Source organism: Protopterus annectens, chromosome 3.part1, assembly GCF_019279795.1.
Source record: "Protopterus annectens isolate FY-2018-M chromosome 3.part1, PAN1.0, whole genome shotgun sequence".
NCBI lineage: Eukaryota > Metazoa > Chordata > Ceratodontiformes > Protopteridae > Protopterus > Protopterus annectens.
The window spans coordinates 678,155,648-678,169,382 of NC_056732.1; the positions used below are offsets into that span (position 1 = coordinate 678,155,648).

The following is a 13,735-nucleotide window of genomic DNA, read 5'->3' on the forward strand; positions in this document are numbered from 1 at the left end:
GTACGGATAAACAAGCTGGATGACGTTAAATGTTTAATGTGATATGTTCAGGCAATTAAGATTTCATTAGGACCTTTATTTCTAAGGTTATGTTATTGTATTGTATGTTATAATAGGTTTATGAGTTCATACTGGGTTCTTGATCTGATGGACCATTCCTAGTGTAGCTATATGATACCACATAGAATTTAAAAAGAATTAATGTCACATCCCCAACAGGATGAATTACTTTGGGCCTATTTACAACCCGTTTCCATGACGACTTGAGGGGCCAGACTTAGGGTGTGGTCAGGGCACTACTATGCCTTACATCTAGGCTGAGTCTATTCCATACATTGGTATTCTCTGTGATAGATGTAGATCAAACTAGCAGGTTCTATGCATACAGTGGTGGAAGTTCAAATTTCTTGATTAGGTGGTTATGGTATTCCTGCTTCTTAAGACAGAAGTGGCAAACTTCATGACACCCATGCAGATGGACAATACAGTTACGACTGCTGAATCTTATACAAATGCATTCTATAAGCACTTACATGACTGCATGGATCATGCTATCCCAAACAGAACCAGGATACTATCCTCCAAAAAAAGGAAGCCAATCTGGTGGTCCCCTGCCATAAACAAACTCTACAACAGAAGGAAGAAACTGTTGCAAAAGAGAGTAAAATCCCATGAGTGGAGGAGCTCCCTGGTTAGCCTCAGTAAGAATTTGAGATCCCTTATAAGATCCTCCAAAGCTAGCTACAAAAACAAAATTGCCACTGATTCTAAAGAAAACCACAAAGCATTCTATAGCTATGTCAAGAATCTCAATGGCAACACCCAGATCTGCTATGGGTTACAGCACAACATCATGAAAATTACAGACCCAACTGATATTGCCAACATCCTGGCAGATAGGTTCAGTGCTAACTTTACCCCCTCTCAACCCCTAAAGGGCCCATATCTATACAGGAAGAATGCACAGTCCTTGTAATCACAACTACGCAGGTAAATGCTGCACTCTCTAAAGCCAAAAACATCCATGGGACCGGACAACATCCCAGGCTGCGTTTTACACAAACTTCAGAATGAACTGGCTCCCCAAGCACCATGTTCAATCATAGCATCACATCAGGCTTTGTGCCCACTGAATGGCACACAGCAACAGTTAAACCACTCCACAAAGGGGGAGCCACCACTGATCCCGGGAACTATTGCCCTATTAGCCTGATGAGCCTGGTCTGTAAGGCCATGGAACGTATCATCATGGAGCTCAAAAGCAAAGACATTGGTAATCTCCAATTTCTGGACCCCACTCAGTTCGGGTTTGTGAAAGGCAGATCATACCTCCTGAACCTGATTGACTTCTTTGAGGCAGTCAACAAAGCTTATCTTGACCACGCCAGGCTTTCAACACCATCCCCCATTCTGGAATTATAGCTAAACTCACTAAACTAGGTATAAATCCGTACATCACAAGATGAGTTGCCAACTGGCTCACTGACAGAACCCACACTGTAAAAGTTGCAGACTCCAAATCTGACTTCAAACCAGTAACCAGTGGAGTACCACAGGTGTCAGTCCTGGGACCTCTCCTGTTTGGTATCTACTTCTCTGAAGGACAGGCTAACACAGAAGGCCTTTGGCTAATGCATTTCACAGATGACTGCAAACTAGGAGCCATAGTCATGTCCCCAAATGATGTGGACATCCTACAGAAGGGCCTTACTGAGACAGATGCCTGGTGTCAGAGCCATGGCCTCAAGCTCAATGCCAAAATGTGCACTGTCATCCCCTTTGGTAAAAACTCTGTACCTATAAACTACCACATAGGCGGCAGTCTACTTAACACCAAATGTGTGATAAGAGACCTTGGGACCCAGGTGGACAGTAGTCTCTCCTTTGATAATCACATCGTCACAGTAGTCAGGAAATCCTTCTATGTGGCAGACCTCATCACAAAAGGGTTCTCAACCGGGAAAAAAGAGGTCATTGTTCCCCTTTACTCGACACTCATTAGACTCATTATAGAGTACAATGCCCTACACTGACTGTCTCAAAAAACTCCAGCTTTACTTCATAGCATATTGCCAACTCTGAGGTGATCTCTGCCTAACATATAAAGCTATGTCAAACCCAGAGCTGTTGGACATGCTACACCTAAAGAAATCCCAATCCCTCCGAGCTACACGCTCTAGGGACCTAAACCTTGTCACCACAATAAACAGGACATGCTGGAGGGATAGATTCCTGTCCCAGAACTTTCCATACTCTGGAACAAGCTACCCATCTATGTCAATCAAAGTTCCTCATTAGCACTCTTAAGACAAATCTTAATGAGTGAATGGGAAATAGGAAATACACCCTGGGGATCACTTCTGTTGCTCTGCTTGACAGGGGCACAGGAAAATTACTTTCTTGGGTGGGGTAAGCCAGGGAACGTTGTTGGCTAGGCTTACTTAGGCCCTTGGGCTGATAGCCTTGTACCTACCTATGAACCTATAAACCTATTAGTTTTGTGGATGTAAAGCAAGTTGCATTGGACCAGATCCTTTGAGGTTCTGTAGGTTAGGCATAGATCCTCTCTTGGAAGTCAATAGGACACAAAGAAGAATGAGACCACTTTAAAGCAGTCAGAGTAGCACAAGGAGGACATCCATTGATTGCCTTGGAAAGGAAGTGTTATGGCCCATTCAGCTGGGTAATGTGCTTAGATGAGTACATACTAAAGGTCGTATTGTACACTCTAATTGGCCTAATAAATGAGGAGAAGTGAGGGATGATGACTTCTTTGGATCTAGAAGATATACCTATGAAGATCAGCCTTGCTATATAAAAGGACTTCCTAACAACCATGGTAATTTTGTGGTCAAAGTTTAGTTCATTTTCAATGAAAAGTGCCCAAGTCCCTAATGACTGAGTCAGTTTTTAGGGAGGTGTTAGTTATGTGAGAGGAGTATGATTGCCAAGGTTTGCCAAAGGTCTCAGTGCCACATTTCTTGGCATTTAGTTTGAGGCTGTGGTATAAGCACCACTTGTTAGTACACCTTAGGCCCTCATAGAGAATCCAGTGTTTTTTTTTTTTTTTTTGGGATGTCCATGATAACACCCACTGTGAGATTGTTCATAAGCTTCATCAGCCACAGGCCCTTGTGATACCAAAGAGGAATGGTCTCAGTACATATCCCTGGGGTACACCATTGATAACTAGTATTTTGGTTGAGACCATGCCCCCAGCACTAGCAGAATGGATCCTGTCAGTGACCCAGGTTGTTATTCTGCAGGTAATATAGGAGTGTGCCTTTAGTCTGATTATCACCAATACCAGAATGTGGAATAGTAGAAAAAACTTTGGCTAGGTCCAGGACTGCAGTGTAAACCAAACTACCTGAGTCCAATGCGTCTGCGAGTTGTTCAAAGACATCTACCAGATTTATGAGGTAGGATCTGTTGTGGGTCCCTGTTTGTGGAATGGGATGACTACAACAGTTCTCCATAACTCTGGCATGTCCAGTGGAGAGGCTGAGACCAAATAGATTTACCTCAGGATTATTAAATAATTCCTATAATAAGTGTACACTAAGTGTACACCTTTCAGAGTGAACAGCCAATACAGGCATAACTCACACCTTCTTCCTCTTAATTTTAGTTTTCCTATTGATTTTCTTGCAGCTTTAAATATTGAGAAGGATTCATAAAGGTTACCACAAAGTGCAGATTACATATACACTTAGTGTAATTTTTCTGAGTGAGTAGAAAGCACAAAAATGTGGTAGAGATATTTTTGAATACACTTAGTGTACACATAGTGCAGGCTTTATTGAATCTGGCCCTAAATAATGAAGCAGTCAGTCACTGTTTGGTGCTCATAAGAAGACAGACTGGCACATTTTTCAGAACTATAGAGAGAGAGTTCTTAGCCTTGGAGAGAGCACTTAGGACTTACTCAGAGCTGATCAGGTTAGTGGCATAGGCGTATAGGAATAACAATGTTCTGCAGATAATCAGGCTGAGGTAGGGAAGTAATGTTTGAGCTGAATGTTTCCTCTAATATGTTGGCTATATCCTCAGGGGAACATCATGTGGTGTTATTTTGTATTAATTCAGAACATGTTTAGGTATTACTTCTGAGGCATATCTCTCAATTGTACAGAGTTTCACAGAATGTCTAGATTTTTCCTTCATGTTTTTGGTCTGTTCCTCACAGAATTTGTGATTTTCTGGATTTTAGGGCAACTCAGTGAGCACTTTATTCACTAAAAAATTATAGTTATTTGAGTTACAGAGTTCATATCCTTCAGAAAATGCATGGCAACACAATATCTTTTATTCTAGCAACTTTCTAAGTTTTAAGAGCATTATTTTAAATTTGCCCCTATTTTTGGGGCATTGTCCCCCCAATTATTTTTAGCTTTATCCAGATTTTTTGTGTTACAAGGTTGAGAGCTATGTTCTGAGGTTCCTGGCATAGCTAAACAGGGCTTTGGTGTTATCCTTAGAATAGATGACAATTCTCAGTTCATACTTGATTTTGGAAAATTTGATTTGATTTTGTTTCTTAGTTCTTTATTAATCCTTTTCATTTCTTCTTTAGCAGATGGAGTATTATTTTTGCTTTTAAAGGCTATGGATTTTTCCTCAAATTGTGCAGTTTATTAATACTAGAGTTCCACTAAATGGATTTGCACTTAAAGTTTAAACTGTATTTATGCCTCATGGGTTGTGAGCCCTCATTACAAGAGTGGAAATGGGAACATAATTTATCTGTCAATAATAATATGTTTTCAAAAGTAAAAAAATTATCTAGCAAAAGTAATGTTAAATCTATTTAACTGTTTTAACTATTAGGGTGGGAGAACTAATGTTGATTTTAAGTAGAGAGCTTGACTGCTAACCAGTAAATGGAGAAGATTATCATGTTTATGCATCACTTTGGTATTACAATGGGTTGTATGTGGTTTACGTAAAGTTGCAGTGGTGGCTCGTGCTATTGGACTGCAGAACTGCAACCCCCCTAGCTATACAATGAAGATAGCTGCAAGTCCCAGAACTGCGCATGTGTGATTGGCAAGTTGCTATCCAGGCTGCTGTTTAACCAGTCTGGATCAGAACTGCGCATGCGTGCTCATCTGGAATGCCGTTTCACCAGTCCGGATTACAAAGAGAGGCATCTGTACAATGATGCTGAGAGGTCTATGTGGTTTGCAACCACATAGACTGGAAGGAGATCAGACTGCAATGTCTGCAGTCACGTACATGAGAAATTGGACTGCAACGTCCACTGATTGGCTATGGGGAAGGAAGGAAAAGGGGATAAGAATGCTGTCTCTCAGGGAAAGAGGGGATTTGTATTTGGCGCTCCATTCACTGCAAGGAATATACTCTAAGAGAAAGGATGCTACAAAAGAGGAATATACAGGTACTGTCTCTCAGGGTGTGTGTGTGTGTGTGTGTGTGTGTGTGTGTGTGTGTGTGTGTGTGTGTGTGTGTGTGTAATGCCCCATATACCTGGCTAGAGTTACTCAGGCTCAAACCCTGTACCTTGGGTACAGGTAGCAAGAGCTTGAATTCCCTACCCACCACCACTTGTGAAAACTGTTGAGACTTTTGCCTCATATTTTTGTTCTGTTCTGTTCCACATAAAATCTGTGGTTTTCTGGATTTTTGTAATTAGTGAATGACAGGCATTTGAATATCAGACTTCAACCTTTTATTCTAGCAATTTTCTAATATTTGAAAATTGTCCCTATTTTTGGGGCTGTATTCCCCCATTATTGGCTTTGTCCAGGTTTTTTGTGCTAAGAGGTTGAGAGCTTGGTAAGAACTGAATTCACTGAATATGTTTGGGGGCTGTATTCCCCCATTATTGGCTTTGTCCAGGTGTTTTGTGCTAAGAGGTTGAGAGCTATGGTGAGAACTGAATTCACTAAATGATGGCCATTTAAGTTTCAGTCTTCCCATCTTTCAAGAAATAGCTGATTTGGCATAGTGGTATATTGCTCTGACTGTACTGCACATGGTCCTGAGTTCAGCACTTGGCAGTGAAATGCACGGAGATAGCACAACATTTTATTCTAGCAACTTTCCAAGATTATACAAGCAATGTTTAAAATGTGTCCCTGCTTTTTGGGCTTTTGTCCCACCCCCAATAAATTTTTGGCTTTTTCCAGATTTCTTGTGCTGCAAAGTTGAGAGATACAGTTGAGCGTCAACTGCATTTTACAAGGAGCTGAGAGCTTCAGGGAAGATAAGTTTAGTGCTGCTTATGCTGAGTCTGATTGCATTGCTAATAGCATAACAGGTTGAATACTTGCTTTTGATGCAGAAGGCTGTGGGTTCTACTCCCACAGTATTTAAATGCATTGCTGATACTGTACTGTGTTGTACCTTTAAAGGGGGTGTATGCTGCAGTCCTGAGAATGTCCTCTTTGGCGGAGATACCTAGTAACTATGAACCTGTTATCAGTTTTCCATCCATTCCCAATTGCAATATTACTAGCTTATCATTTTTTAATGTAACATAGGCAATGTATTCCTCAAGGGCAACAGGTACTTTTTGTAGATGAAACAATAAAATATAAAGTTGTTTGCTAGCGGCAACCTCTTCATTAGTTACAGATCTCTTTAATGTGGAATAATTTAGATGACTTTTACTTCTGCATAAATTGTGCATATTTACTGATACTGGTGGATTGTAGAAGTTTGAGTAGACTATTATGATGGAAATGTTCTGAATTGGGCAGTTTTGTCATTACCGGTGCATGCATTTTGTTTCATTGTTTACTGGAAAAATGTCCAAAACAATAAATCTAAAATGCCTTCTAAGAACTGTACTGTGTTATACAAGGAATATAATTTAATACAATCAGGAAGGTGTTTATTGATTATCTGATCAGCTCAGGTATGCCCCCTCCCAGTTCTTGGTTGGATGTGTTCGATTAGGAACCAGTTAAATCAACTGTCTACAAACACAAACTTTTTTTTGTTACTGAATATTTTCACTGATTGTGTCTGAATGCTACTGAAAGAGATTATGCCAGATTGAAGCAATCACTTCTCTTAGATCTTCGTTTTTTTTTTTTTGGGGGGGGGTTACTTATTGTCCACACCTAGGAAGCTAAGTCCATTATGTAAGACTTCTGCAGCAAAATTCTCCTGGTTGAACTATACCTCTCAAATGTCCAGATTTTCTGCAAAGTATCCCCCATCCAAGGTAGACACAAGTACTACAGTGGCTTTTCATCTGTCCTTGATTTTGCAGAATGTTCTGGTTTTCTGTCATATTTTTATATTGTGGATTTATGCTTCTTATTATTCAGAAAATGCATGTTGTTGCAGTGCCTGTTGCTCTGTGTTTAAGTAACAATGCTTTAATGACCATCAGGTAAGCTTGTCTGAGATTGTAAGATGCAAGTAAACTTTAATAAGCATACTGTTAAAGAATTATTAACATTGAAAGCCTTTTTGTTGTTGCCATGCAGAGAATATTTACATAAATAGATAACGTATAGACCTTAGGTACTGAAATGCATATGACAGTATTTGTAATAAAGGACAGGATTACAGTATTTTAAGAAGCTCATTACCATTGTTGGAGACTTGCAGTCATCTTTGCAGGCTTTACCCATAAACTAAACAGAATGCCATTCTATCATGTGTTGTTCATAACTTGTGCAGTATTCCTTTAAGCAATTTATCTTGAGCTTGTTTGTTGTTTGCTGTTCATTTTTTACTTTGATCATGTTTTCCCCGTGAAACAAGTATGTAGTTGTTGTCAGGCAGCAGGTCATTTTTGGATAATAAACATTTTTACAAGTTGGGGTAATCAGTACCACAGAGATTGCTACTTTCAGCATGTTACTTGGTACTTTTATAAAGCTGAATATAAATTATAATTAGAACTGCAGTGCAAAGAGAACTGGTTCAAGCTGAGTGCTGCTTGTTTTTTTATACTTGATTTTGACTGGCATTCCAGTAATGTATTTAAAAAGTAATTAAATTTTTCATGCCTCACAACCTTTTTGTTTCCATATAGATATTAAGTAAGCTGTCATGTAGCCAATGCATTGAAATATTTTTTTCTCCTCCACTTCATTTTGTTCTGATTGGACTCTCATAATGATGGTTTGGCACCCAGGGCAGCGTATTTAATTAAAGTACCAGTTTTGTGGGTTTGAGCATAGCTCCTCCCCTTTCTACTTGGTCACACCCCTTCCCATTGACCTCACCCATTCAGCTGTCTCCTGCAGCCTCCTTTTGATTTGAAGTCACCAGCCACCACTGGAAAGTTGTACTGACATAAACATACATATTTCCAGCAACTGAAGTGCTGTGACTGGTATGGTGTTCCTCAGACATGATGGGATAGGCATTACCTGGCTAAGCCTGTACTGCATTAGTACCCAAGTAAAGGACCAAATCCTTACTTCTTGGAGGTATGCTATTGAAGTTTAATGATGTAAAAGTACTTTGATGATATTGCTACAAGGGGACTGGGGAATTTTTCCACCTCTCCCCTTCTAAAGTATTAGGTCACAGACTAGATAACAAAATAAAGTAGCTGTACACTATTTACACAAGATTTTTTACATGTTTCAGGATTTCTATTCTAGATATCATTTTACAAGAAGATTAATGTCTGATGAGGAAATACATGGGACACATATTATATTTCCTCATTAGAAGATAATTTTCAGGCAAGAAATGGTCTGCTTGGCTGAACAAGCTAAACAAAAATGTTGAATATCAATTTGCTGTCTTTAGTGTTAAAGGTTATCTTTGTAGAGTTGATTGAACTTATGTATTGTGTTTGTTTAGATAGTTATTGAGGTTAAAAATGTAATGCTATATTTTTAGTCTAAAAGTTGGTCTTATTTAGGCACACTATAGTATTTTTCAAATAATGAATAACTATTCTCTATATGGTAAGTGAATATATGTTGCATATCTATCTATTCATACATAAGAATGTATATACAAACTCACACACACACATACATATATATGTTTGAAATTTTTGTTTCCATTGCCTGCAAACCATCAGATGATTTCTTAGTCAACTGGTACATTTGTTCCATATATAGCAGGATGGTTGCTGACCAAGAGGTATTGTCACTTAGGTGTCATTCAGGGATTTATTTCCCCAAGAAATGAATACCATTGCAAAACCATTGAAAAAGCTAACTAGCTACCAGTGAAACAAGATATTGACTTTCTACTTGCCTCTCAACTATTTAAACTTATCAAGAATGACAAATTCCCTCTAACTTCCAAAATATTCAGAGACATACCAACATACAACCTTAGACGTCTTAACCACTTATGTCCTCTAGTCCAAACCTCCCAAACTAAGCTTCACTGCACAGACCATGTGTTCTCAATCCTTGGTCCCAAAATGTGGAAATCTGTCCCATCTTTTCTTAAAGATCTTTCTTCTTACCCCATTTTTCTGTTCACAAATAAAAGCACATTTCAAGACTCTAGGAAAATGCAACTGCTGTCTCCCTGCCCACATAACTCTTCATTCGCTTCTGCTGTCTACATACCTTGCTCTGACTCTATTCTTATTGTGATTCTTTCAGCATGCCATCTGTGATGCTACTCTAAATATAATGCATGTATATGCTGTCTTTTTTCAGTCACTCAGCATATAATGTCATTTATCTGTTGCCTTTATACACTCAAGCCAAATATGATATTTACTTTCTTTATAATATATGTATATATTGCATGTTGTCATTCACTCTGTATGTAATGTCATGTCTCTATTGTATTTTCTTTGGGCTGAGACTAAAACAGGTCCACTGGGATCAGTGCTCTACCCCGGTTAAACAATTCAGAATAAAAAATGAATTGTTCAGTATTCCTTTAATAATTGAATACATGCACTTGTATACTTGGCAATTGCTTTTGGAAGGTGGTTCAAGGGAAATCATTTGGTCGGTTTGAGAAAGATTTTTCATAGAATGTGAATGAGCTAATTCACCCAAAAGAAATAGGGTGATGGGTTATCTGAGGAAGTTTAACCCTTATATTGCATTTAGTTTACTAAAAAAATTACTGAACAGGTGGAATAGGGTTATCCTTTCAGCTGCCCAGAAGAAGAGGTGTGAAATTGTGGATTTCTAAGATTTACCCTTCACTTTTAGAAAATGTATTAGTGGGTGAGCAGGACTGTTAGGTTGGTATTAAATGATTTATTGCAGCAACTTGCATTAATGTGTTATAGTGCTTATTTGCCCTTGGGTACATTATAATCACAATAAAGAAATAATTTTGTTTAATGTTGGAGGGTAATGACTGTATTTCAAGAGGGTTTCGCTTTTTAATTTTGGGACTGGAGACTGGTCTGATTTGATGCCATGTTTTCGGCTCTATGTAGGTTCTTATGCTAAAGTCATGGGTTTAGATGTGTTCAGCATTAAATGACAGGTTAAACATTGTGGAAGGTGAATTTAAAAGTATTAGTTCAGGGTTAGGTGAAACAGCAATTGTCTGAGCACCTCAGATCTCTGATGTAACCTGATTTTATAAAAAAAAAAATGTTGAGGTCTACTGGAGTTTGTGCCACACTTTGGCCTATGAAAAGTGAAATGCATAAATTAATATATGTGAGTGAGATATGTGGAAAGGATATCTTGAGTTAAAGATTCTAAGATAGGCAAGGCAAACATTGTAAGGTACTTGCACACTGTCACATATATAAACTATGAAAGGAAGCATTGAACTATGAAGCAGGAGAATGAGATCATCTTAAAATGTGAATTTAAACTAAAACCTCTTATTGTTTTGTCAAATGTTAGGCCTAACGTATTGCCTTGCCATATGTTAGGCCTAACGTATTGCCTTGCCATGAGTTAGGCTTGTAATTTTGAAGTATGTGCATGTAAACTAAAGTTGTAACTATTTAAGAAGAAAACAAGCACTTAGATTAAAGCATACCAGCTTATATGCACAGTTATAAAACTAATATGGGAGTTAGATGACTTTACTGAAATACTTACAGATATGTGATTATTTGTAACATTTAAATTCTAGTTATTAAGACTACACAACTGGATGCAGTTTCAAACTGAAAAATTCACTATATGTTCTTATGACAACACATTTCATGATTAACTTTAAACTGGTGTGATAAGCAAAATCAATAGTTACCATGCATTCCATGACTCAACAATGTATGTTTAATCTTTAATGAAAATATATAGATAAACCGATATTTCACATGAAAATTAGAAGCTTGAATAACTTGAATGATCTGATTGTAGCCAGCTCAGGGGACAGCTGCAGTGGCATGAAACAACATGGCACAATTCTTGATGAAAATATAGTATTAAAGCATTGCTTCCTATGTACACTAATGACAAATCTTCAACTGGATAATTTAAACAATTTCATTGGTAAAGCATTGTCACCATATGATAAAAAGTGAGCATTTAGTGTGTATGCAGCCTCCATCTGAACTTCTATACCAGATATTTTTGCAATAAAAGCTTTGATGTTCTAGACCATCATGAGAGACTGCAATGAATATTAGTTGATATGTCTAGATCTAGGATTGAAAAGATGGATATACATATAGAACATGTTATATAATTAACAATATAACAAGCCAAGCTATTGCAATTTCTGATCATATTCTATTAAAATAATCATTATATATCATAGGTCTTCAAGTTTGAAAACACATTTTGACTTGTTATATAAAACAAGAGTCATTTATTGCATGGTATAAAGAGTAGACAGAAAACAATTTTGTGAAATGGAATAGTATTGTCAGTCTTTAATGGTAAAGTCAGATAATTTTAACTGGAAGTGAAGGAGGAGCTATATAGTGAGAATAAATGAAAGCAGCAGCAGAATGTTTTAAGAAATATAAGACATACATTAAGAGAGCTGCAAAATAAGCTTTATGACTTGACATTTTAAGGGGAAATTGAAGGGGTAAAGATGAAAAAAAAGATTTTTTGGAATCATTTAATGATAGATATTTTTATATTTCATCAAAATAACAGCTGGCATTATCAACAAGATTGAAGCAACAGAGATAAGAGAAAATAATAAAAGGTTTAAGAAGACAGGATCAGAATAATTTTTGAAGGGAACCAATAGTGAATGTAGAGGTATTTTGTAAATATTATGAACCCTTTATAGGGCTCAAAATGTATGAGGTGGCAACAAAAATCAGAATCAAAAATATTTATGAAATCTGTTCTTACCAATAGTGACACAGGAAGATGTAGCTACACTAATGAATCTAATAACACTAAAAAAGTTAACAGAGATATTGAAGACGTTATAAAGGTAGTGTTAACATTCCTTTAGTGTTATGAGGAGTTAATAGAAATTAGCATGATGCTCAGTTAAATTATTTAGCCTGATGTTAGAGAATATGGAGATTCCGCGTTCATGGAAACAAGTGGTGGTAGCAGTCCTACAGGTCAAGACTTTTGTGTGTATTCTTCTTATAGACACCTTTTTTCTAGCAAATTATAATTATAAATTGACAGACCTTTGATAATATATTGAAGACTGTGAAGTTTATGAAGATTGTATATTTATAGTAGAAGGATTTGTTGACAGCAAATATGGATGCACAGAAATCATTTGAGAATGGCATGTGAAACTACATGATGTAGGTACTGTTGGTATCTAGGTTCTGTCAAGATTTTGTTGACTTGATTATGGCCATTTATATGTCAGCAACTGCTACAGTAACAATTCAGGGATAGATATCCTTGTCTTTTAGATTATCCAGGTGAACAAGGGATGTGTTCTTGCTATCCATGAATGCACCTGCCTATGTTTTGATCCGTTAATAGTAAAAGTTAGACATCTGGATTTGAAGTTATATCAGACATGTGGAGAAGACATAAATTCTTCTTTATTTCCTGCTATACTTTATCTTATTTAACAAAACCAGAGCAGAATGCGATAATTTCTTTTATGTATTGCAAGAGTTTGCCATTATTTCAGGATGCAAAGTTAATGAAGATGGTAGTAATGATGTACCTTCCCAGACTTAGAAAAGTAAACATTTATCCATGGGATGTTGATCATAATCAATATATATATATTTTAATTCTGTTGGGCAATAATACATTAATAAGACCTTGGGTGAATTAAAAATAGATTAAATAGAATGCATGAAAGTTAAAATTAATGAGTTACAGTTGGATTATAAGATGCAAACTTTAATCAATATTGCACCCCTATTGTTGTATGTGTTTCAAGCATTTCCAATAGATACCCCAAGTATTTGTTTTAAAAAGCTTCAAAAATATGACATGGGATTTTATTTAGGCTAGAGCCAAAGTTTGAATATGTTGTGAGAGCTTATATTAGCTGAAGAGCTGAGCAGAATTAATCTGTCAGTCCCCTGCCTATATTATGGTGTAATATAACTGAAAATTATGTTTTTATTGGTTAAATGTCTATATATGGTATAATAGTAAATTTATCTAGTGTTATTTAAGGCCTCTGCCTATTTACACTTTGATAGGTTACTAGATTTATTTATTTGTTTATTGTTTTTCTGGTAAGTGAAGTAGTCATAGGGCCCTTTTCATTCATGACCTGAGTGTCTATGTACATATTTTACAGCATGTTACAACACTGTACATTACAGCATAACAGTGAGTTTTTCTGCAGTTAGACACATTTTATCCTGAGAATTATATCAATATAAATGAGCTTTATAGCAAAGTTATACAGAGACAACTAAGCACATATTTGTTCAACATGATATGTTCCA

The 13,735-nt window shown here is 37.0% G+C and overlaps 1 protein-coding gene across 3 annotated transcripts in view; it reads right to left on the reverse strand.

The window, feature by feature from the left end:
* The window catches only part of HHLA1 (HERV-H LTR-associating 1), a 514,160-nt gene that overhangs the window by 101,822 nt on the left and 398,603 nt on the right, over positions 1–13,735 (reverse strand). The window lies entirely within an intron of this gene.